Consider the following 22,859-nt stretch of genomic DNA (forward strand, 5'->3'; position numbering starts at 1 on the left):
AGATGGCAAAAAACCATTGCTCATACTGTTAGCCACTTGAATGTCTGATTTTGCCCCATAAGCTTCTTGGGGCGAGCAACACTCTTGTGAGCAGTCTCATCCTCTAGTACTGGGCTTGACAGCAGGTACTGGTGAATGGGCTCTTGCTTGTATGGTCTGTCATTTTAGCTGTGAATGGTGCTGTTGTCTCTCCCAAGAACATATGAGAAAGAGTCTGTTCCAGCCAAGGGAAACTCGAACTTTCCAAGATACTTCAAGCTATCCACTCCCTCTCCCACCTGAGCCCACAAGCTATAATGTAATAATAAGAGCCCCAATGAAAATGTTGAAGTATCTGCCCAGGCCAGCTAGACCTCCTACCTGTGGATGCCCAGGAACAGACCTATGAGGAAGCCTGAAGGCCTGGGCTCCCCCAACAGGGCCCTCACCTGCCCTTGTCCTTTGTAGCTATGGCTCCACACCCACTTTTGCACATGATGATAGCCCCCCTCTGCCCACCAATAGGTGCTAATCCACAAGGATGATTCTTTGTTCTTCAGAGAACCATCCTTGACCAACTAGGCACAAAGCTAGCTAAACTTCCACCTTTCCCCTCCTGCTCAAGGCCTGGACAGCAGCCCACTTTTCTTCTCCAAGTTAGAAAGCTCTTCTGTAATCTTCTGGCACCTGGCATTCTAAGGAAAGGCTTATGTTAATGGTGTTCTTGTTATTTTTCTTCCTCTGCTCTAAGGGGCTTGACTCTGTCTTTAAAGCAGGTGGGCATCAAATGGGGGAGACACAGCAGTTCTTATTTTCTCACTTCCTTCCATAGTCAGTAAAAAACAAAACAAAACAAAATAGGCACTTTTTCTTATCTTCTTGCTGTTGTGATCATTCAGATGGATTTGAGTCTTCTCAGGGAGGGGAAAAAAAAAAGTTTTTCCTTCCACCCATTTTGGGTTCTCTGGGCACATGATAGACTGAACCGACAAAAGACAGGTTAACAAGAGGAAAACAAACAGAAGCTTATTAACACAAGTATCACACCTACACATGGGAGCACTCATCGATGAGTGACTCCAAGGACTGGTTAGAACTTGGGGCCTATGTACCTCAGTTAATAGGGAAAAGGGGCAGGAAGAGAAAGGGCACTGATGAAAAAGCAAATGACTTTTGGAGGTGTTTGTTTGTTTGTTTGTTTTTAAGATTTTTATTTATTAATTCATGAGAGACAGAGAGAGAGAGGCAGAGACACAGGCAGAGGCAGAAGCAGAATCCATGCAGGGAGCCCAACATGGGACTTGATCACCGGTCTCCAGGATGAGGCCCTGGGCTGAAGGTGGCGCTAAACCACTGAGCCACCCGGGTTGCCCACAAATGATTTTTTTTGAAAGATAAATGGGCCTTAGAAGAATAGATAGGAGATAGGATAATTTGGAAGACCTCTGTCTTGAGTGTGGTACCAATTTCCTGGCTCCCAGAAGAGAAGAGCAGAGTTGCTTCTGGGGAGAAGATTTATGACAACTGAGTTCTTTGGGGAGTCTCTGCGTTTAGGCAGATAGGGATTTCAGGAATTCAAATGTCTTCAGCTCAAAATAATTTTTATGTCAAAGTGGCGTATTTTGGAGTGGCATACCTTGCTCCTCTTCACCCTTCTATACCAAATGACCGTACTTTGTGTTCCAGGGTTGACCTTAGGACTGAACAAACCTTCTGCTTGGCTCTGGGTAGCATTGGAACTAAGGTGAGACAAGCATTAGCTTCCACTGCAGAATTTAAAGGGAGCAGCTCAAAACTCAGTCATCAACATAGTTGTTTTACTATAATATTTTTTAATATTTTTAAGAGATTTTATTTATTTGAGAAAGAGAGAGAGAGCACGTGCATTCAAACAGGAGGAGGGACAGAGACAGAAGGAAAAGCAGGTTCCCCATGGAGCTGGAAGCCTGACACCGGGCTTGATCCCTGGACCCTGAGATCATGACCTGAGCTAAAGGCAGATGCTTAACTGACCAGGCCACCCAGGCGCCCCTGTAATATTTTTGAAAATAGAAACTAATGCCAAGGGCAGCCCCGGTGGCGCAGCGGTTTAGCACCGCCTGCAGCCCAGGGTGAGATCCTGGAGACCCGGGATCAAGTCCCACATCGGGCTTCCTGCATGGAACCTGCTCTCCCTCTGCCTGTGTCTCTGCCTCTCTGTGTGTGTGTCTCTCTCTGAATAAATAAATAAAATCTTAAAAAAAGAGAGAGAGAGAAACTAATGCCAACAAATTCCAGGATAAGCAAAATATGAAAAATTTAAATTAAGCCAGGATCAGTATTGTTGAATATAAGGCACTGGCCTTGGAGATCCATTTCTGATAGTGATTTATACGGTCTACATCATCGTCTGGAGCCTACCTCTGGCGGGGATTTCCTAAGCCACAGCCTCCCTCAAAGTCTCCCAAGCACTCCTGTCCTATCACTTGTGATCCCATTTCCGTGTGCTTCACAACAGCAGCCGACAGTTCTCAGCTATGTGCCAGGCACTGAGTCATGATCTTCATATTCATTATGTCTGGGATCATCCAGATTTTATGTTTATGTTTTAAGTGGTCCCTATCTCCTTGGCAGGACCTCTAACTCTTCTCTGTAGGTGTGGTGCGGTGAATAAGAAGTCTTGCTAAAATTCATCTTGCTAAAACATAAAGCCAGAAGGGAACTTGCAGAAAAAGCATTTAGCCCAACACGTGTAATTTCCTCAATTTGCAAAATAGGAAACTGAGTCCTGGAAAGGTGATACAATTTGCCAAATTTACATGTTGGTAATACCAGCAGAATCTGCTCTGCCCTTACTCTTTCTTCATCCTACCATCCTGTCTTGAGTACTCCTTCAACCATCTGCCTGCGAGACTTTTCCACCAATTTCCAGATCATGTGCTTCTTTCCCAACACTGCTCCAGTTTTCTCCCCTTCGAGGGATTTTGCTGATGTCCTAGGCAGCACTCTAAATACATCACAAACATACATACTTGCAGATGTACATCTGTATCTGTGCCTGACTCAGAATAAAGTTGTGAACTGGGGAAAAAAGGAGGTAGTATAGGATTCTAACTTCAGAGAGAAAATCAGCTCTGAACTTTATTATTTTTGTTTACTTCTGAATACAGTTCAGGATGCTGGTCACCATCCCTGGACCAGCTCTGCATGGAGAGGTCCTCCAACATCCAAAGCCTCTCCTTCTCCTGACTCACCAGTTTCTCTGTACTCGTAAGCTGTTTGAAGCCATTAGAGTCAACAAGCAGGGGTGGAGGGCATGCTTAGGAGGCTTCATTAATATGTACCTAAATTCCCTTTCTCTTACTTCCAGAAGCTCATTGATAGATCGGCTGTCAACCTCTTGGAATGCACCTTGGAAAGAAATAGGATAGATGTAAGGAAAATTTCCTCATTGTGGGGCCTAAGAGTAGCCCACAATGGCCTGGCTGGTTGGAGATTGGCAGGCTTTGCTGCTGTGCTATCCATGGTTCCCAAAGGCCATCCTGCAGACCAGGGGCTTTGGGGTGGGGGACAGGGAATAGTCTATTCACTCAGAAAGGCTGCCTGCTGGGAATGTGCGTGCTTGTGCTAGAAATGATTAGTAAGTTGGAAAAAAGAACAGAAAAACTTGTTATAAAACATTTTGTAGAAACTTGCTTGGAGGAACGGGGCCACATCAAAAACAGAAGGAATTGGGCATTTCTCTTACGGTATGTATGTATGTATGTATTTACTTATTATTTGTTTGTTTATTCACGAGAGACACACAGAGAGAGGCAGAGACAGAGGCAGAAGGAGAAGCAGGCTCCTCACGGGGAGCCTGATGTGGGACTCGATCCCAGGACCCCAGGATTACAGCCTGAGCCAGACAGACACTCAACCACTGAGCCACCCAGGCATCCTGTAATTGAGCATTTCAAACTAATAGTGTTCAGGTAAAGTAGATGTTTTCAAATATTTGATGGAAAACTCTGACCACCAACCAGTAATTTGGCATTATTGCTCCAAGGCAAGAGGTAAGTGGGAACCATCAGCTTCTAATAAATTGTTTATTTGTTAGTTTTTTAAAAAAGATTTTATGTTTTTATTTGACAGAGAGAGAGAGAGCACAAGCATGGGGAGCGGCAAGGAGAGGGACAGGGAGAAGCAGGCTACTGCTGGGATCATGACCTGAGCTGAAGGCCGACCTTTAACTGAGCCACCCGGCAGTCCACTTCTGTAAATTGTTTAGGGCACAGCAAGAAAGAGCTTTCCCCTATTCATCCTGGTCTTATTCTAACAGCTCCACACTGGGGCTGCTGGGGGGTGGGGGGGACAACAGATTATAGTTGCACAGAGAGTCATTTGCAAGGAGGATAGGAAAAATAATGGAAACTGGATTGAGCAGACTATATGTCTCCCCAAATCCAAAGTTAAATCCACAGTCATAAATAATGTCTGTACACTACACCTTGCTGGGTTTCAGAACACCCCAAAGAGCCCCTGCCAAATGATGCCTCAGCTATCATTTGAGCCTCCATGAGAAGCCCATCTTTGAAATCCAACATTTCCTTATGGGGCTATTGCATTTTAAAGGCATATTTTTGCTTTGCTTTTTAAAAATAATGTTTATTTTTAGTTCTTAAGCAAAAACACTCATTATAGAATTTATTTTTTTCTTGATTCCACTCCTGCATTATGTGTAAGTGATCTTCTAGGTTACACAGAGATTCCTGTGGCTTTCGTGTTCCAGACCCAGCCTTCAGGGCTTCCAGAAAAGTATAATGAAAGCATAGCTCCACAAGTGAGAAACCAGCTCCCTTGAGAAACCACTGCCCAGATCTGGGACATCTCCTTGGTGAAAACCACAATATAGATTTGAAAAGTACAGAGAAGCCTAAAGAAGGAGAAGAAGGAGGAGGAAGAGGAGGAGAAAAATAATCCCTTATCATTTCACCCCTTTCAGCAATTTGGTTAAAAATATTTTTGCCTTTGCAATTTGGGTGGTTTCCATACATTTTAAGGAAATGTCTTGATTCCAAATGGAGCCCCAAGATAAATGAGGCCAGAAAAATTGAGAGTACTGTGCCATGTTGCAGATGGACTTGAAAAGCCATGAGGGTGAAAGAAAGCTTCTAAATTTAACAAACTTCCCAAAAATGCAATCTCAAACTTAACTGAAGTCATACTATTTTTGAAAGTGGAAATCCCCTCGTGCACCACACAACTCCGTGGTCGAGCCATCTAAGAATTAGACTTCTGGGCGGGCAGTGGGACAAGCTGGTCTTTCGGTGAATACCACGGTCACTCCTCTTCCTTCCTGCCGCCCACGGGGTCAGTAACAAGAGCCATCGTGGAAACGTGACACCCGCGCCCACGGGCTGCCTCCGGCGGGAGCTGAAGGTGCTCCCGGGGCTGCACCAGGGGCTCCTGCTGAAACGGATGTTGGCGGGGAGCACTGCTTTTCAGCCCTCATTTCTCCTTTGGACTGCTTTCTGGACTTTCTCCAAGGCTTCTCTATGAAACAGCATGTAGTTACTTAAATTTAAAGGTTTTATTTATTTACTCATGAAAGACACAGAGAGAGAGAGAGGCAGAGACGCAGGCAGAGGGAGAAGCAGGCTCCATGCAGGGAGCCCGACGTGGGACTTGATCCCGGGTCTCCAGGATCACGCCCCGAGCCCAAGGCAGGCGCCAAACCGCTGAGCCACCCAGGGATTCCCTAGTTACTTAAATTTAAAGAAGAGATAGAGACTTGCATGTTGGAAAGTACACTTCATGTGTGTCTCTAGTGTTTGCCATGGCCTGAGAAATGGAGTGGTTTCTTTCTGCAAATTTTCAATCTATCCATCACTTTATGAAGAAGTTAAGCTCTTCTAGGTCCTGACCTGTCCCTCAAAGTTCACTTCCATGTTCAATTTGAGATGGGCTATATTGAGGATGCGAATCAGACGGCCCAGGATACTTCTGCTGCCGCCTTCTTCTCCTCCTCCTCCTCCTTCTTCTTTTTTAAACATTTTATTTATTTATTTATTCATGAGAGACCCAGAGAGAGGCTGAGACACAGGCAGAGGGAGAAGCAGGCTCCGTGCCCAATGTGGGACTTGATCCCAGGACCCTGAGATCATGACCTCAGCCAAAGGCAGACACTCAGCCACTGAGCCACACAAGTGCCCCCACTTGTGCCTTCTTGATGTTGGGGCAACATTCTTCACAGGAACTGGTTTCAAGGTAGACCCTGCCACCAACAACGCAGCTCCTCATGCCTTCAGCTCCTCATGCCTTCTACCACCAGGCGTCCTCTGCGTGACAGTGGATGGACACTGGATCCCACCGAAGCAAACTGCTTCTGTCACCTCCTTTTAAAAAAATTGTTTTTAATTCTATTTAATTAACATATATGGTATTATTAGTTTCAGAGGTAGAATTTAGTGATTCATCAGTTGCATACAATACCCAGTCCTCATCACATCCCACGCCCTCCTTAATGCCCATCACCTAGTTACCCCATCACCCCCCCCATCTAGCAGCCCTCAGTTTGTTTCCCATTGTAAGAGTCTCTTATGGTTTGCCTCCCACTCCGTTTTCCTCTTACTTTATTTTTCTTTCCCTTCCCCTATGTTCACCTGTTTTGTTTCTTAAATTCCACATATGAGTGGAATCATATAGTATTTGTCTTTCTCTGACTGACTTACTTCACTTAGCATAATACCCGCTAGTTCTAGTCTCAGCATGGCAAGATTGAATGGCAAGATTTCAATCTGCAAATGGCTGAGTAGTATCCATTGTGTGTGTGTGTGTGTGTGTGTGTGTGTGTAGGTATATATGTATATATGTATATATGTATATATACATATATATACATGTACATATATGTGCATGCCACATCTTTATCCATTCATCTGTCAGTGGATATCTGGGCTCTTCCCATAGTTTGGCTCTTGTGGGTGTTGCTGCTATAAACATAGGGGTGCACGTGCCCCTTCCAATCACTGTGTTTGTACCCTTCGGATAAATACCTAGTAGTGCCATTTCTGGGTCATAAGGTAGTTCTATTTTTAACTTTTTGAGGAACCTTCATATTGTTTTCCAGAGTGGCTGTACCAGCTTGCATTCCTACCAATAGTGTATGTGGGTTCCCCTTTCTCCGCATCCTTGCCAACAACTGTTATGAAGGGAGTTGCTTGTTGGCTATGTGTACATCTTCTTTAGAGAAATGTCTGTTCATGTCTTCTGTCCATTTCTTAACTGGATTGTTTTTGGGGGGGGGGGGTGTTGAGTTTGATAAGTTCTTCATAGATTTTGGATACCAGCCCTTTATCTGATAAGACATTTGCTAATATCTTCTCAAATATTGTTTCCTTTGCTGTGCCCAAGTCCCAATAGTTCATTTTTGCTTTTGTTTCCCTTGCCTCTGGTGATGTGTCAAATAAGAAGTTGCTGCAGCCGAGGTCAAAGAGGTTGTTGCCTGCATTCTCCTCACCTACTATCTATCTATCTGTCTGTCTATCTATCTATCTATTTTAAGATTTTATTTTATTTATTCATGAGAGATACATGCAGAGAGAGACAGAGACATAGGCAGAGGAGAAGCAGTCTCCCAAGGGGACCCAGATTCAGCATTCTATCCCAGGATCCCAGGATCATGACCTGAGCCAAAAGCAGATGCTCAACCACTGAACCAGCCAGGTGCTCCTCCTCACCTACTTAAAAAAAAAAAAAAAAAAAAGATTTAAGACAATATTTTTAAGAGCAATTTTAAGCTTAAAACAAGATTAGAAGGAATTTACAGTGATTTCCCATATACCTTCCAGGCAATTTTGAGACATCTTCAGCCCCGACACAATATAGTAATATCTCAAGAGCCATTGAGCTTACAAAATTGGAGACAGAGGTCTCTCGCTGCTTATTAATGTTCATCATTATAATTCCAGACTTTTAAATATGCTGTGTTCTTCTGTCATTGTTAGATTGAATGCCTGGTTTATTTAGGAAAGAACTGAGAAACAGTAGGACTGAGGTGACCCCACCAGAGGGAGCAGAGACAGCCTTTCAGTCCATACTGTGTACTTTTAAAAATAAACTTTTGTCTTCTGATTATGTAAGTAATTCATGTTTATTTGCAAACTTTGGAAAATATTTCTAAAAAGCAAGAAGGAAATAAAATTACCAATGTAGATCATCTTCCCAAAGCTGTCACTATAAACATTTTGGGAAACATTCTTTTTTTTTTTAAGATTTTATTTATTTATGAGAGACACAGAGAGAGAGAGAGAGAGAGGCAGAGACACAGGCAGAGAGAGAAGCAGGCTCCATGCAGGGAGCCCGATGTGGGACTCGATCCCTGGACTCCAGGATAATGCCCTGAGCTGGAGGCTGACGCTCAACTGCTGAGCCACCCAGGCATTCCTGGGAAACATTCTTCTGGCATTTTTTAAATACTTATCAGCACACATTGCCATCCCCATCTCCTCCATCTAGTTGGATCATGCTAATATGCTTTTTTCCACCTTCCATAGTTTAATCATTTTCCTATTATTAATTTTGTTTTACTATTGTTTTATTAGTCATTATAAAAACCCAGAGAAATAGCCAAGCAATTATTAGCCCCATTTTAGAGATTAAGAAAATGAGGCACGGAATGACCATATTAAAGCCATAGAGCAGCTCAGCGTAGGTCTTCTGACCGCCAATATAATACTCTTCCTCCATCAAATTAAAAGGGCAGAAAAGCACAAATTGAGGTATTATTAATATTCCTTTGTAGGGATTAGAGGAATTGATAGTTCCTATCGTGATTTCTAGAAAAGAAAGGCTAGATAATAGTTTGCTATTATATTTATAATGATACTAATGTAAGATGAGATAAAATACAATGTTTTCAGAAATTTAAAAATATTTGGGAAATGTTGGTGAAGATGTGGAACTCTTATCCATTGCTGGTGGGAGTATAAATTGCTATGACCATTTCGGAAACTGGTAAAACATAACATACAACTATTATAGCACCCAGTGTTTCCGGTCATAGTATATAATATCTGAAAGCAGAGCAAGGTTCAACAAGCTATGAACAAATCTGATCTTTATAAATAAAGTTTTATTGAAATACAGCCACATCTACTTGTTTATGTATAACGTAGGGCTGCTTTTGCACTACAGTGGCATAAGTTAGAACATATGACCCGCAAATCCTAAAGTATGTACATTCTGACCCTCTTTAGAAAAAGTGTACTGCCTCCTAAGAGGGAAAATGCACATATTCACAAAAGGACATGTACAAGAGCATTTATATGTACAAGACATTTATATGTACTAAAAGACATGTATTAGAACAGTTTTATATACAATTGCCAAAAACCGAAACCTACTCAAATGTCACCAATAAGAGAACGAAGAAATGTTGATATATTTATACAATGAAATACTATACAATAACAAGAAAAGAAGCTATTGCTACCTACAATACAACATGAATTCATCTCATATGCATAATATTGAGTATAAGAAACTAGACACGGGATTCCTACATGGCTCAGCGGTTTAGCACCTGCCTTTGGCCCAGGGTGTGATCCTGGAGACCCGGGATCGAGTCCCACGTCAGGCTCCCTACATGGAACCTGCTTCTCCCTCTGCCTGTGTCTCTGCCTCTCTCTCTCTCTTTCTCTCTGTCTCTCATGAATAAATAAATAAAATATTTTTTTAAAAAAAGAAACTAGACACAAGAAAATACCTACAAAATTTCTCATTTATATCAAGTTCAAGAATGGTCCAAATTAATCTGTGGTGATTGAAGTCAGAATAGATTGTAAGGAGGTATAGAGAGGCTTCTGAGATGCTGGAAATCTCTGTCTTATTCAGTGGTAGTTAAATGGATGCCTCCACATGTTAAAACCCACCCAATTCCACACTTAAAAACATGTTACTCCTCAAAAAATTTATGAAGAAAACTTGTAAAGTATGAGAAATTGTCAGAAGAGCTAGTAAAAGGAGTATACAAAAAAAAATCTAGCATATCGTCAGATGTAAAAGCTACCAGTATATTATGAGAAGTCTAGGATTAGACAGACTAAAGTGACAGCGTTTTTAACTGAATTATATTTGACATATAATATTGTGTATCATTAAAAAAATATATTGTGTATTATTAAGGTGTACAACATGGTGATCTGATACATTTATGTATTGTGGTACAGTTGTCACTGAAGCATTAACTCATACCTCTCACATCATTTAATCCTCATTTCTTTTTTGTGGTGGGAGTAATTAAGAGCTAGTAGTCTCTTAGCAAGTTCAATCTTTATAGTTTTATCTGTTATTACTACAATGTGCATTAGATCTCCAAGAGTTATTTAACTATAAGTTGCAAATTAATAGCCATGGACAACATTTCTCTTATCCACATCTCTCTACCCTCAGGCCTTGGTGGCACCATTTTACAAGTTCAGCTTTTTATATTTGTATTCAACTGCTTCTTTTTTTAATTTTTCCTTAAATCTATTTATATGTATTTATATTTACACTGGCTCTTTCCTATGCCTGGAACTTTCTTCCCCTGTAAACATCTGAATAGCCACTCCCTTGCTTCCTTCAAGTCTTTGCTCAAATTTCACTTTCTCAGTCTGACCTACACAGAGCCCCCATTTACAACTGCAGCCCACATTCCTATCTCAATATTGTGGATTTCCCTCACTCTGCCGGGTTTTTTCCTTTGCACATATTACTTCCTTATATATTATGCAATTTACTTTACTATTATGTCTCCCCTGTGTCTTTCCCAATAAACTGAACCCCATGAGAGTTATTTCTATCTTATTATTTCTGCATTTCTGGCAAAGGGTAGGCATGCAATAAATATTCGTTGTATAAATAAGTGAATGAAGATGGACAACCATCCTTTCTGACACTAGTATTTAGAATTACTATGCTCCATGGATTCTTTCTGAGAAGAGAACTAGTAATTTGCACTTCCATCTAGTAATACATGAATATGCTTATTTTTCTGTATTTTTATTAGCATTGCACATTATTAGTCTTTTAAATTGTAGGCTATTTGTCAGAGGCAACTATACTTCACTGGTCTTTTTTTATTTCACATGTTTATTAATCATTTGCATTTTCACTTCTACCTGATTATGTCATTTGACCATTTGGATTGTCTTTTTTTAATTTAAAAGGACCTTGTACAAATTAACTTAATCCCTTATCTATCAGATATAGTCTACGTATTTTATACCATTCTCCCTTTGTATTTTAAACATTTGACTTGAAGCATTTAGATGTTTTTCTGTCCAAAGAAGTGTAAGAATATGAATGTTCCCTTTTATTATCTAGATGAAACAAAAGATGTTTATGTTATAGCCCAATTTTATGAATTTCTTTTTGCAGAAAAGGATCAAGGCTCTTAATCAAATTGCAGTAGTAGTTAATAGCAAGGACAGGAAACTGTCAGCAGTTAACGTTGCATATAGTCTTGCTTTTCAGGAAAAGAGAAAGAGAAAGATAATTGCTACACTGGGTTTAAATCATTGGACCTATAGCGGAATTCTTTATATATCAATGAGAAGATTCAAAGTTTGTTGTTGTTGCTTTTCCCTTTGTTTTTAGTAAAACAGAAAATCCACTTGAGTCTCACGTTAATGAAGCCATGATTCTGTGAGCAAAGAATAACAATCTTGGAAAATAATACATTCCATTTATATAGTCATTTGTAGTTCCAAAGAACTTTCATAAATATTATCTAATTTAATCCTCAAAAACAAAACTATTTTACAAAAAAAAACAACCAGAAGTTCAGAAAAGTTAACTTGGGTGACCAGGACTTCATCTCATTGATTCTAGGACAGAGCCAGATCCCATGGAATTTCTGGAGAATTTCCTATGCAACCGAATTACTTAGAATGTTAATACATAACAACGTTAAAGAAAATGATATTAGAATATTAAGTTCAACAGGTTGGGCCTAAATATAGACTATTTTTTCTTTTTGTTTTATAAAAACCTTCAAGTCCTTGTGTATCTGCTCTGTCTTACACAAAACCAGTGGCTACTCTTGCTCTGCATCAGTATTTACAACTCACAGAATACAAGTCAACAGTGTCAAGAGAAAAAAGGCTTCTTGCAAATATAAACCTATTATTTTGCAACCTCTTAAATTCTGAGGGCATTCTTTCTCTACAATACATTCTTCTTGGTTCTGGGGGTTGAAAAGATGCAAAAGAATGTTAACAACTTTTTAGACAATGACCAATGCCTTTTTATTTTAAAGTATATGAGATTATGAAGTGAAGTCGGTAAGTGTATTTGAAAGGCCTTGAGTCATATTCAAATATACATGGCAATTTTACTTTACATACTTTTATGTTCTTCTTAGGAAAGTCACAGTAAAGACTATAATGAAGCTAAGCATAAGGAGTACTCCATTAGATTTACCTTTATAAATGTTCCTGGGGTTGTGTTAATACCCTACAAAACATATTTCTAAGGTAAGGCTCATGTATATATACTCTGAAATAATTTGGGCTCCCTTAGCTTTATAAACAAAACTTAAATCCATATTCACCCACATATTCTTTACTCAGCTGACCCCTGCCATTCTTAATGGATCCAGTTTGTGCCAGATATTTTTAATCTCTTATCCCATCTGTTTCCAAATACTGTTTTGGTCAAGGCCTGGTTTCCATACTATTCAACCTTTCCTATTTTAGCTTCTCAGTTTTTGACTGCTGTGTTTCAGAGTTTGGTTTCATTCACTGAACCCATGAACTCAACAAAGGCACCAACTCTGCCCTTATTTCAAATAATTCTGGCTCTGGGCACTTCCTTAGTACTTAATCTAAGAGTGAAAAGACCTTGGTCTGCCTAATCAGGGAGCTGGCCAGCCAGGTTGTGTATCAACCCCAGTCTAGAGACCTACTCACATCATTATTGCCTTGTGCCAATAAACCAAGGACTGCAGGCATTCTGAGGGAAAGGTTCAGAGAATCATGCTGCTTTTCTTGTGCCATAGTGAAGAAAGGACTTTTGGCTTGAAACCACATGTGGAACTTGCTCACATGTATTTATTCCAGTATATTCATTTTTCTACTAGTAACACTTCACCAAAATAATAATAATAATAATAATAATAATAATAATAATAATAATAAAGATACATATAGGATATCTCCACATAGGATGCTTATTCACTTTATATTAAAATGGCCTGCTTCTTGCATAAACTTGTTTTCTTCCAGAGAAAAATTGTTAATCTGTATAGTTCTGCATTGTAGCTTAACTCAATAAGAGTCCCAGGCAGCAGAAATTTCTTTGGGATGAAAGCGTGGCAAGCATGTTGAAAATAATATTGTATAGCTGACACTTGAATAACATGGGTTTGAACTGTGAGAGTCCACTGATAATGTGGATTTTCCCCTGTCACTACAGTACAGTACTGTAAATGTATTTTCTCTTCTTTGTGGTTTTCTTAATAATATTTTCTTTTCTCTAGGTAACTTTTTTGTAAGAATATGATGTATAGTATGTATAACATACAAGATATGCTTTAACCAACTCTCTGTTTTGGTAAGGCTTCTGGTCAACACTAAGCTCTTAGTAGTTAAGTTTTGGGGGAATCAAAAGTTATGCAAGGGGAGGCCTGGGTGGCTCAACAGTTGAGTGTCTGCCTTTGGCTCAGGGCATGATCCCGGAGTCCTGGGATCCAGTCCTGCTTCGAGCTCACTGTATGGAGCCGGCTTCTCCTCCCTCTTCTTGTGTCTCTGCCTCTCTCTGTGTGTCTCTAATGAATAAATAAATAAAGTCTTAAAAAATAATTTATGTAAGGATTTTTTATTGTGCAGGGAGTCAGCATTCCTACTCTTGCATTCTTCAGGGGTTAACTACAATCTAAAAACCAACTTTACAGCTTATAGTGTTAATAGCTTTCCTCAACCTAGATGACTATTATCCACCAAGGATTTTATTTTCTAAGTAGGGACCACATCCGTTTAATTTTCTTCACCTACAGCCTGCCCAGGACTTAGAGATAATATGTGGTGACATTCTTGAATATTCAACCATGGGAGTGCTGCGTTTTATCAATTTGTTGAACAGACTTCTTATATTAGGCCAAAAGGATGATGGAATTTATACTTTTCTCACTCCTTACAATATAATTCCCTCCCAATATTCTTACTAACCTTTTTTTTTTTTAATGAGCCCCAGGATTTTCCCCTTCTCACTTTTTTTTTCTTCCCTTATGTAAAAGAGAAAAAAACATTAACTAGAATACCTCCTTTCTGGGAGTAGAGAGGGTGGTTTACCAAGATCAGGCCCACTACCTTTTGGGCGCTCCCTAACACACACAGGTGCTCTCCCTGCCTCTGCCATCCCACCCACCTTAGCTCTAGTGTCTCCTGTTAGGCTGGCCCCTCCTGTTCCATGTTCTGCTCAGGGGCATACAGGAAGAGAAGACAAATTGCTCAAGATTATATGCAATTCCTGATCCTACTAGCTAACTCTGCTTTAAACTCTGTAATAACTTCCTGACAGTTTTGCTGAGAGCAAGAACCTGTTTGAATATCTATAGAAATAGGGTAAGTGCCCTTTCACTTTTTCTCCTGATTGAAATGGATTATACAACTTGAAGTTCTTGACCCCATGTGCTCATCAATAAGTCATCAGTTTCACAACTGAGACTTCTTAGTGGTTTAGGGGGACTCCTCCCACATCTTCTCTAAACCCTATTTTAGAAAAGGGGACCATAGGGGAATTCTGGTTATAACACCCCCTTCCCCCAACTCTTCCGGAAGTTGCCAAGGTACTGTCTCTAGAAACCTCAGGCAGGTCTGAGAAACCCCTGATCCAACACCCTGCCTAAGTTTCAAAGGGCTCTGATAGGTCAGGTCATGGCAGAAATTTCCAGTCGCTTTTTGGAGTGTTTGGGCTTAAGCAAAATCAGTAATAAATATCAGGTCATCCTCTTGCTGTCTTCACTTTCACAATTGCTTCTATGCTACACTGAAAAGAAATGAACCAGAGTTTCCAAAGAGTTTCATATCCTCCTAAGAGAACTTAAATCCTCTTGGTTGAGTTTTCCTGAAGAGAGTACAGGAACCAAAGAAATTAATTGCCCCAAATATTTATGGATTTTTCATTGTTGGGGGCCACTGGGGCACAAAACATACACTGAAATAAAGAGGTAATTCCACAGAGAGAATTTGCATTCACTCTTTCTCAGAAGATTTGGGGAATGATAATGATATACCCTGTTTAATTATTAGTTAAAATAGAGCTTATTAGTTAGAATATTGGCTTGGATACAATAACAATGAGACAAAAGAACAGTGGCCTTATAGACTTTTTATGTCTCTCCCATATAAAAGTGCAGGTAGGCAATCAGGCTAGGGAGATCTTGAGGTTCTTCTTTTTTCACTCTTTCCTCCCAAACAACTGGTTTCCATCTGAAGGTCTACAGTGGCTGATTTGGAACCCACCACCACACCTATTTCCCAGCCAAAAGGAAGAAGACAGAGCATGGAAGGCCACCTGTCCGCTAAGAGCATAGTGAACAGAGGCACATAGCACCTCTGCTCACAGCCTCCTGGCCAATGTCCATGGCTACGCCTGTCTGCAAGGAAAGCTATGAAATATACACTTTATCTGGATAACCACATACTCTTTTGTTTTTTATTTTATTTTGGGAGGAGCAGGGGCATAGGCCCAGCAGGGAGCCAGGTGCAAGGGTCAACTTGGAACTCCATCTCACAAACCTGAGATTATGACCTGGGCCAACAGGTCCTAACTGACTGACTCACTCAGGCACCCCACCACGCACCCTTTTGGGAGAAAATGGATATTGGGAGAAACTAGTAATTTCTACCACAGCCTCCCCTCCAAGGATTACGATATAATATCTACAGTCAATATAGAGAATGGTTCTATACTATCTTCCAATCCTTTGTCACTAAGGAATGGATGAAACCATAGACTGGACTTACTGTAGTTTCATTGTTTTGACTCCAGATCTTTTTCCTGATCCTTTTCTGTGGCCCACATGTCTTATAGGCCACATCATTCTAAAAATACACAGTCATTTCTTTACATATTCTTTATTACATTTATACTAAATGCAAATACTTTGTTGTCTTGGTCTCAAATTTATAAAGGTACAATTTAAGGTAAGTGCCTTCATCAACTACATTTCTCTAAGTATTGATGATCCTATTTATATGTAAGAGAGACAAACTGTGTGAACTTTAATTTAAGGAGGGCTAGAATGCACACACCAGAGTTAACGAGGCCTCCTTCTGCCATTGGACTAAACATTATGCATTATTTTGTTGGGCTTCTCTCCTTGGCTTCAAGATGGCCACCTTCTTGTTCTCAGGATGTTCTTCCTGAATGTGTGCGTACAGATTTTCCTTTCATATGAGGACACTAGTCATCCAATAATGAGGTTAAAAGAGCTCATTTTAACATCACTGTTTCTATGAAGACCTTGTCTCAATATAAATTCACATTCTGAAGCACTAGGGAGTTAGGACTTCAACGTGTATGTTTTAGGGGGACACAATTCAGCCCATAACACATTGTTTCTGATAGAACAAACTCAGAGCATGTTACTTTGTTTTATTTTGTGTTATATGAAGTTTCTTTGTTTATTTTTTAGATTTTTCTAAATCTTGCTTCAGGTTTTCATAATGTCCTAGTATGACCATTTAAACATCAGTAACTGCATAGAGGGCTAGAGAGACCCTATATGTGGCTTAGGGATCTGTAGGATTCTGCTAAAAGGCCGTTTGCTGCTCTTTGGATGAAATCTGCTTTGAAAGCAGCTGGTAATGGAGGCTTTGTCAGCTCTCTTATCCTGTAACCCTTTCCTCCTCGTCTACCTAACATAAGTCAGACTTTCTTCCACAATGTTCCATAGCACTCTCTGGAGTTCATGACTGTGGCTGCCTTCTAGTAGTTCCCTAGCAGTTTGGCTGAGTACAATAATGTATCAAAATATCTATAGAACTTGGATGAATGCCTTTTCACACCTATGAGAGAAATGTCAAAATTCAAGGCTCTGTCTCCAAGCCCCAAAGACTGAGAAAAGTTTTTGCTTTTTTAGATTTTTCTCAACAAAAATAATAAGACCACAATCTAATCTTTGTAGCAGTAATGCCTCAATGCTTACAAGGGCAAGGTGTGAAAATCACATTTTTGCTGTCAGAAGGCCTTAAATATCATTTCCTCTCTCATTTTCAGGAAAGAAAATGGAAGTCCAGAAAAGAAGTCTCCTGGGTCCCCAACCAGCCATCTTTTTTTTTTTTTTTTTTTTTTAAGATTTATTTATTTACTTATGAGAGAGAGAGAGAGAGAGAGGCAGAGACACAGGCAGAGGGAGAAGCAGGCTCCCTGCCGGGAGCCCGATGTGGGATTCGATCCTGGGACTCCAGGATCGCTCCTTGGGCCAAAGGCAGGCACCAAACCGCTAAGCCACCCAGGGATCCCCCCAGCCATCTTTCTATTAGGCTTTCTTATCAGTATCAGATCCAAATATAACTGCTTCAAACACCACTGACAGATGGGACATGAGAACCTAATTCAGGTGCCCTTTATCTGAACCCCTTGAGGCCATATGTATTTCTGAATTCAAAAAGTATTTGCAGGACAGAAAGGCAATTCAGTGCATATACCATATATCCCATAACATGCCTAGTGGGGCTGAGGCAGCACCTTCTAATCAAACACATTATAAACATCTCTGTAGCAAAGTGTATGAATGTTCACATTACATGCAATAAAAGAAGGATCATCAGGATCTTCATACTCCATGGGTGATGGTTTGCCCCCCAGCTGAGTTATGAAAAAACTTACAGTTTTCAAAGTTTTCAGTTTTTCTGGATTTCGGGACTGGGAATAAAAGATGGTCAGCTCACATTCCTCAAGAAGAGAGATTCATTCTCAAGCTTGGCTGTGCAGAAAAACCACGTCAGGTACCCCCACCTAGTAGCTCTGAATCATATTTTTGGGGGTGTGGCCTGGGAATCGGAATTTCTGACGAACAACCCAGATGATACTGAAGCAGATGGCTAGAGGAGCACAATTGAAGAAATACTGCCTAGAGCACAGTGTTAGAGCATGAGAAACAGATCAGATCCTCAGCTGGGCTATTTTTATCACTTGCCTCTTCCAACACCTGCTTTGACATCAGTTTGACCCTGCTGGCAAGCTTCACAGAATTTTTCCATGACATTTAGATGGGAAGTGGGTCTCCAAAGGGCATACATATGCAAAGAATAAAAGGGACAGGAGAGAAAAACAAAGCCAAGTAAAGAGGAGAAAATTGCTATTCTAAGAATGCTCAGGATACAGTCTAGTCACCAGATTGTGTCACGTGTATTCATTCATTATTTATTGAGTGCCTACTATGAATTAGACCCTGATACAGGTACTCGCACAACACAAGAATTCTATACCAAATAACATTATTCTTCTTATATTTTTTGCAATTCTTCTTCCTCACAGGTCTTTGTGTTACTGGATTTTATTCCTTATTTTTCCTCTTTAAGAGGTTTTCCTTTTTTATTTTTATTTTATTTTACTTAAATTCAATTTGCCAACATATAGTGTAACACCCAATGCTCACATTGATTTTTTTTGAGGGGTGGGCATCAGGCTATTGAAGCATATTGAGCCCCTCCAGACTGTAGCTCCATCTGCTGGAATATAAAGAAAGTAACCAGTGTCTCACTATTCTTTAATATAGATGATTTTATGCACATGTATTAAATCATAATCCATTATTTGACCATGTTACTTGTGCTAATGGAAGTTATTTATTTGTAGCTGTAGGTGAGCATATGAAAGAATTATCTATGAAACCCATTGGAGAGCATTAGACTAATCTACACAGTTAAGAAGGCTTTAGTGTTAAATAGGTTAACACCCAGGGAAACGTCCTTAATATAGCCTGCACTTGCTAGAGATGAAGAACTGACCTTCCTTGAAAGAATCTTACTCTGACCCTGAGCTCCTGAGAAAAGCCCCCAAGTGTGACTATGACAGAATAGTACCAAGAGCTCATTAGTAGATCTTCTAGGTCTACCATTTGTCTGCAGAGACTGAAATTATTTTGCTCATTATTCATCTCCTCTCTCTTCTCTCTCTTCTATCACCATTCATTTTCTCTACAACACCCATTTTCTCCCTAAATTCTCTCTTTTGTTTTATTCACCAAAGCTCGTGTTCTCATGTCTCCTTTTCTGGAGATCTATTCCTCTAGGTTTGTCTCTTTGTATCAGTTTACACATGGAGAGCTGATGGTCTCTGCAGAGATTTCTTTGTTGATGTCTCTACTTGGAGTAGGATCTCTGCAAGTAAATGTGTATCTCAGTGGGAGGCAGTGGAGGTGAGAAGGTGATGTTTGTGTTTAGTTCTATCAGCAGCTCACATGTAGCAACATAACAGATGCTCATTTTAGACTGTTTGCTTTCTTTGGAAATAACGGTAAGGAGGAAGAATGAACGTTTAGAGGTAGGATTGGATATGACTCACAGGAGGGCCCATGAGAAGACTGGAATAGAAAGACCTGCCTCCCAATGTCAGCTCCACAAAAGTGGGGACCTCATTAATCCTGTTCTCTGGAGTCCCTGCGGGAGCTTGAACAGGCCCTGACACACTGCATGCATCCAGTATTTGTTGAATGAATGAATGAATGTTTTTGTGGTGGTAGTTCCTGCTACCTAGAGGAATTCCTACAAGTATCTAGAAGTTTGTAAATTGTAGAGTGCTTCTCAGGTGACAAATATTTAGGAACATCTGTGGTGACAGAAAAGGACTGGGGAAGTAGGGATGAGTCAGGTAATGTTGGCCTTGAATGCCAGACTCAGAGTACTGAAGTGGGAGAAGCTGTTGCAGTAATTCAAACTGTAGGAAAAGGGCTTTCCATGTGCCAAAGCCCACAGGACCCTGCACGAATCCTGCACCTGTGATCATCTCTCAGCTCTTTACAAACTGGGTGACTTGGGACACGTTTCTTTACTCACATTTCTCTATTCTTTTCCTCTGCTTGACCTATAAATATAATGTTAGGGATCCTCAGTGCTTATGAGCTGCCTTCTCTTTAAGTATGTTTTTTCCTTCAGGCCAATGGCTCTAAACACCGCCTGTATACAGATAACCCCATATTTTCTCACCCAGAAGCATGTATCTAAATGTCTAATTGACTTCCTCATTTGGAGGCCTGCTCATTTTTTTTTAACATGGCCAAAATGTAACTCTTGATTTCATGTGTTATTTCTTTTTCTCAAAACCAGCTTCTGCTCCAGTCTTCCAGCTCTGTTATTGACCTTGTCATTCACCCGGTTGCTTCAGCTAGAAATCTATCTTTGGGTCCTCCCTTTTCCTCAATTTGTTCCACATCTACCACCAAGTCACAAAGACTCTACCTCACAAACAGGCCTCTCATCCATTTACTTTTTTCCCTATCCATTCACTCTCAAGCCCAAGTCCCAACTAGCTCCTGCTTTGACTGTTGCAGTTGCTGCCCTTCTGGTCTTCCAAGCTTCCATCTTGCACTCCTACAAGCCATCCACCACAGAGAGCTATTTTATTTTTTTAAGATTTATTTATTTACTTGAGAGAGAGAGGGAGAGGAGGGGGTAGAGAGAGAAGGAGAGAGACAATCCTCAAGCAGATTCCTTGCTGAGTGTGCAGCCCAATGCAGGACTCCATCTGAAGACCCCAAGATCATGACCCCAGCCAAAATCAGAAGTCAGACACTTAACACCTGAGCTACCTATGTGCCCCACCACCAGAGAGCTATTTTAAATTTTGATTTACACCAGTCTTTTCAATTGTTCTAAGTCTATTCAGTTTTCTCATTGCATTGGAATAAATCCCAAACCCCTTGCCATGGTGCACAGGGATCTCTTCTATGGCTCTCCCACCTCATTTCCCCAACTTCCTCAGCCCCTCTTTGTCACAGCCCTCTTTGTCTTTCAGTCTCTCAAACATGCCAGCCCCTGTTTGTTTTAAGGCCTCTGCATTCCCCCAACCTCCAGGCTTTTCCTGGTTGAATCCTTTCACTATGCATCAGCTTAAAGAAAAGACTTCTTCAGTTACTCTGTTAAAGTAGGCCAATCCCCCTGTAACTCCATCTTACAAGACTCTATTGTTTACATCACAGGACTCTTCACAGTCTGTTCTTATTTTACTTGTTGACTTGATTATCCCCAACTAAAAGATAAGTTCCTTAAGATAAGAGACACTGTCTTATGCACTGATGCATCTCAAACTTTTGGAAAAATACCTGGTATAGACTAAGCATTCAGTAAACATTTGTTGAACCAATGCATAAGCCTCTATAGGTTTCATTTTCTTATTCTGTGACCTATGATAATACAACCTGCTTCATATTGTTATTATGAGGGTTAAATGAGAAAACACTAAAAGATCAATAAATGTTAGCTATTATTATTACTAATGCTATTTTTCCATATTACTACTAGTAGTAGTCATAGTAGTACCATTGTTCTTTTCAACAAGCCTTATGAGGCAGTCAAAATTAACTGCAATTTACAGATAAGGAAATGCAGATCAGAAATGTAAATAGCCTTCTTCAGATGACTTAGCTAGTACAAAATAGAGCTTAAATTTTAAGAGTGAAGAATTGAAAATAACTACAGATCTCAAGCCTGAGTAATAGGAGGAAAAGTATTCCTGACAGCATAAGTAAGTTTTGGACAGGGGTAGCTCCAAGGAAAAGATGTATTATGTCTACCAAAGAAGATACCCAAATTTGACGCCTTGTAAACTATTAGAGATACAGAACTTTTATGCAGAGGAGAAGTCAGGAGTTTGAGATTGAGAAGTAAAAAATATAACCTCACCATTGTGATCACAGTAGCATATCTGGAAAGCTGTGCAAGTGGGGTCCATGAGCAGAAACACACACATACACTCTTTGAGACTGAAGGATGCATGCATGCTCCTGAGAGGGGTCTCTCACTCTTTCTCTCTCTAATCCAGCCACCTTCCTATCTACCCTGCCCTCACTGGAATCCCTTTTGGTATCTCTGTTTCCAGACCCTTCCTCACAGTGTCCCATATCCATTTTGGAGACTCCTAATGAGGTCATCAAGAATTAACTTTAGGACTGTAAAATAAATTTTTACCATCCACTGTAGGATCTTTCTAAGGTGGAGTGAATTTTTACCAAATGGAACAACAAAGCAAAATATGGCAGCAAAATTCTTTCTCTTCTTATATTAAGGTTTCTAAAAATAACTGAAATTTAAATAGCACTTATATACCAGGAACTATCCTAAGCACTTTATACATGTTAACTGATTTGTTCCTTTTAACAGCCTTATGAAATAGGTGCTATCATTTTTCTTTATTTTATGGTGGATATTGAGATACAGAGTGGCTAAGTAAAATACCTAATGTCACAAAGCTACTTATGAGAGCTGGGGTTCTAACCCATGCAGCAGGGTTTTAACATTGTTGTTCTAAAACCATTAGGCTACAGTCATATAGTGTGGGTCTATCTCTCTACTCCATCTTTCCAAAGATGCATTTCCCGTCAGAGGTGAGGGGAAGAAAGAAAAGAGAGAGAAAGCTCTCCTGCCACAGAAATAGAAATGTTATACCTAAGTCCTTAAAAAGAAAGGGTAAAAGTAGACAGAGGAAATGAAGTAGTTGAAGAAAGAGCCTTAATGTGTTTATATGAGGGGATGAAAAGAAGGTTGAAATAAAAAAATATGGATAATGTAGTTCCCTAGAAATCAAACACTTCAAGAAGTGATAGTCAAGAATATCAGAAGTCATTTAAATTGGAGGAAGAAAATTAAGTCCCCATATAATCAGAGAATGTTCTAACAGAGTAGGAGATTTAGAAGTCAGATTACTAGCAA

This window comes from Canis lupus, chromosome 1 (assembly GCF_003254725.2).
Source record: "Canis lupus dingo isolate Sandy chromosome 1, ASM325472v2, whole genome shotgun sequence".
NCBI classification, from domain to species: Eukaryota; Metazoa; Chordata; class Mammalia; order Carnivora; family Canidae; genus Canis; species Canis lupus.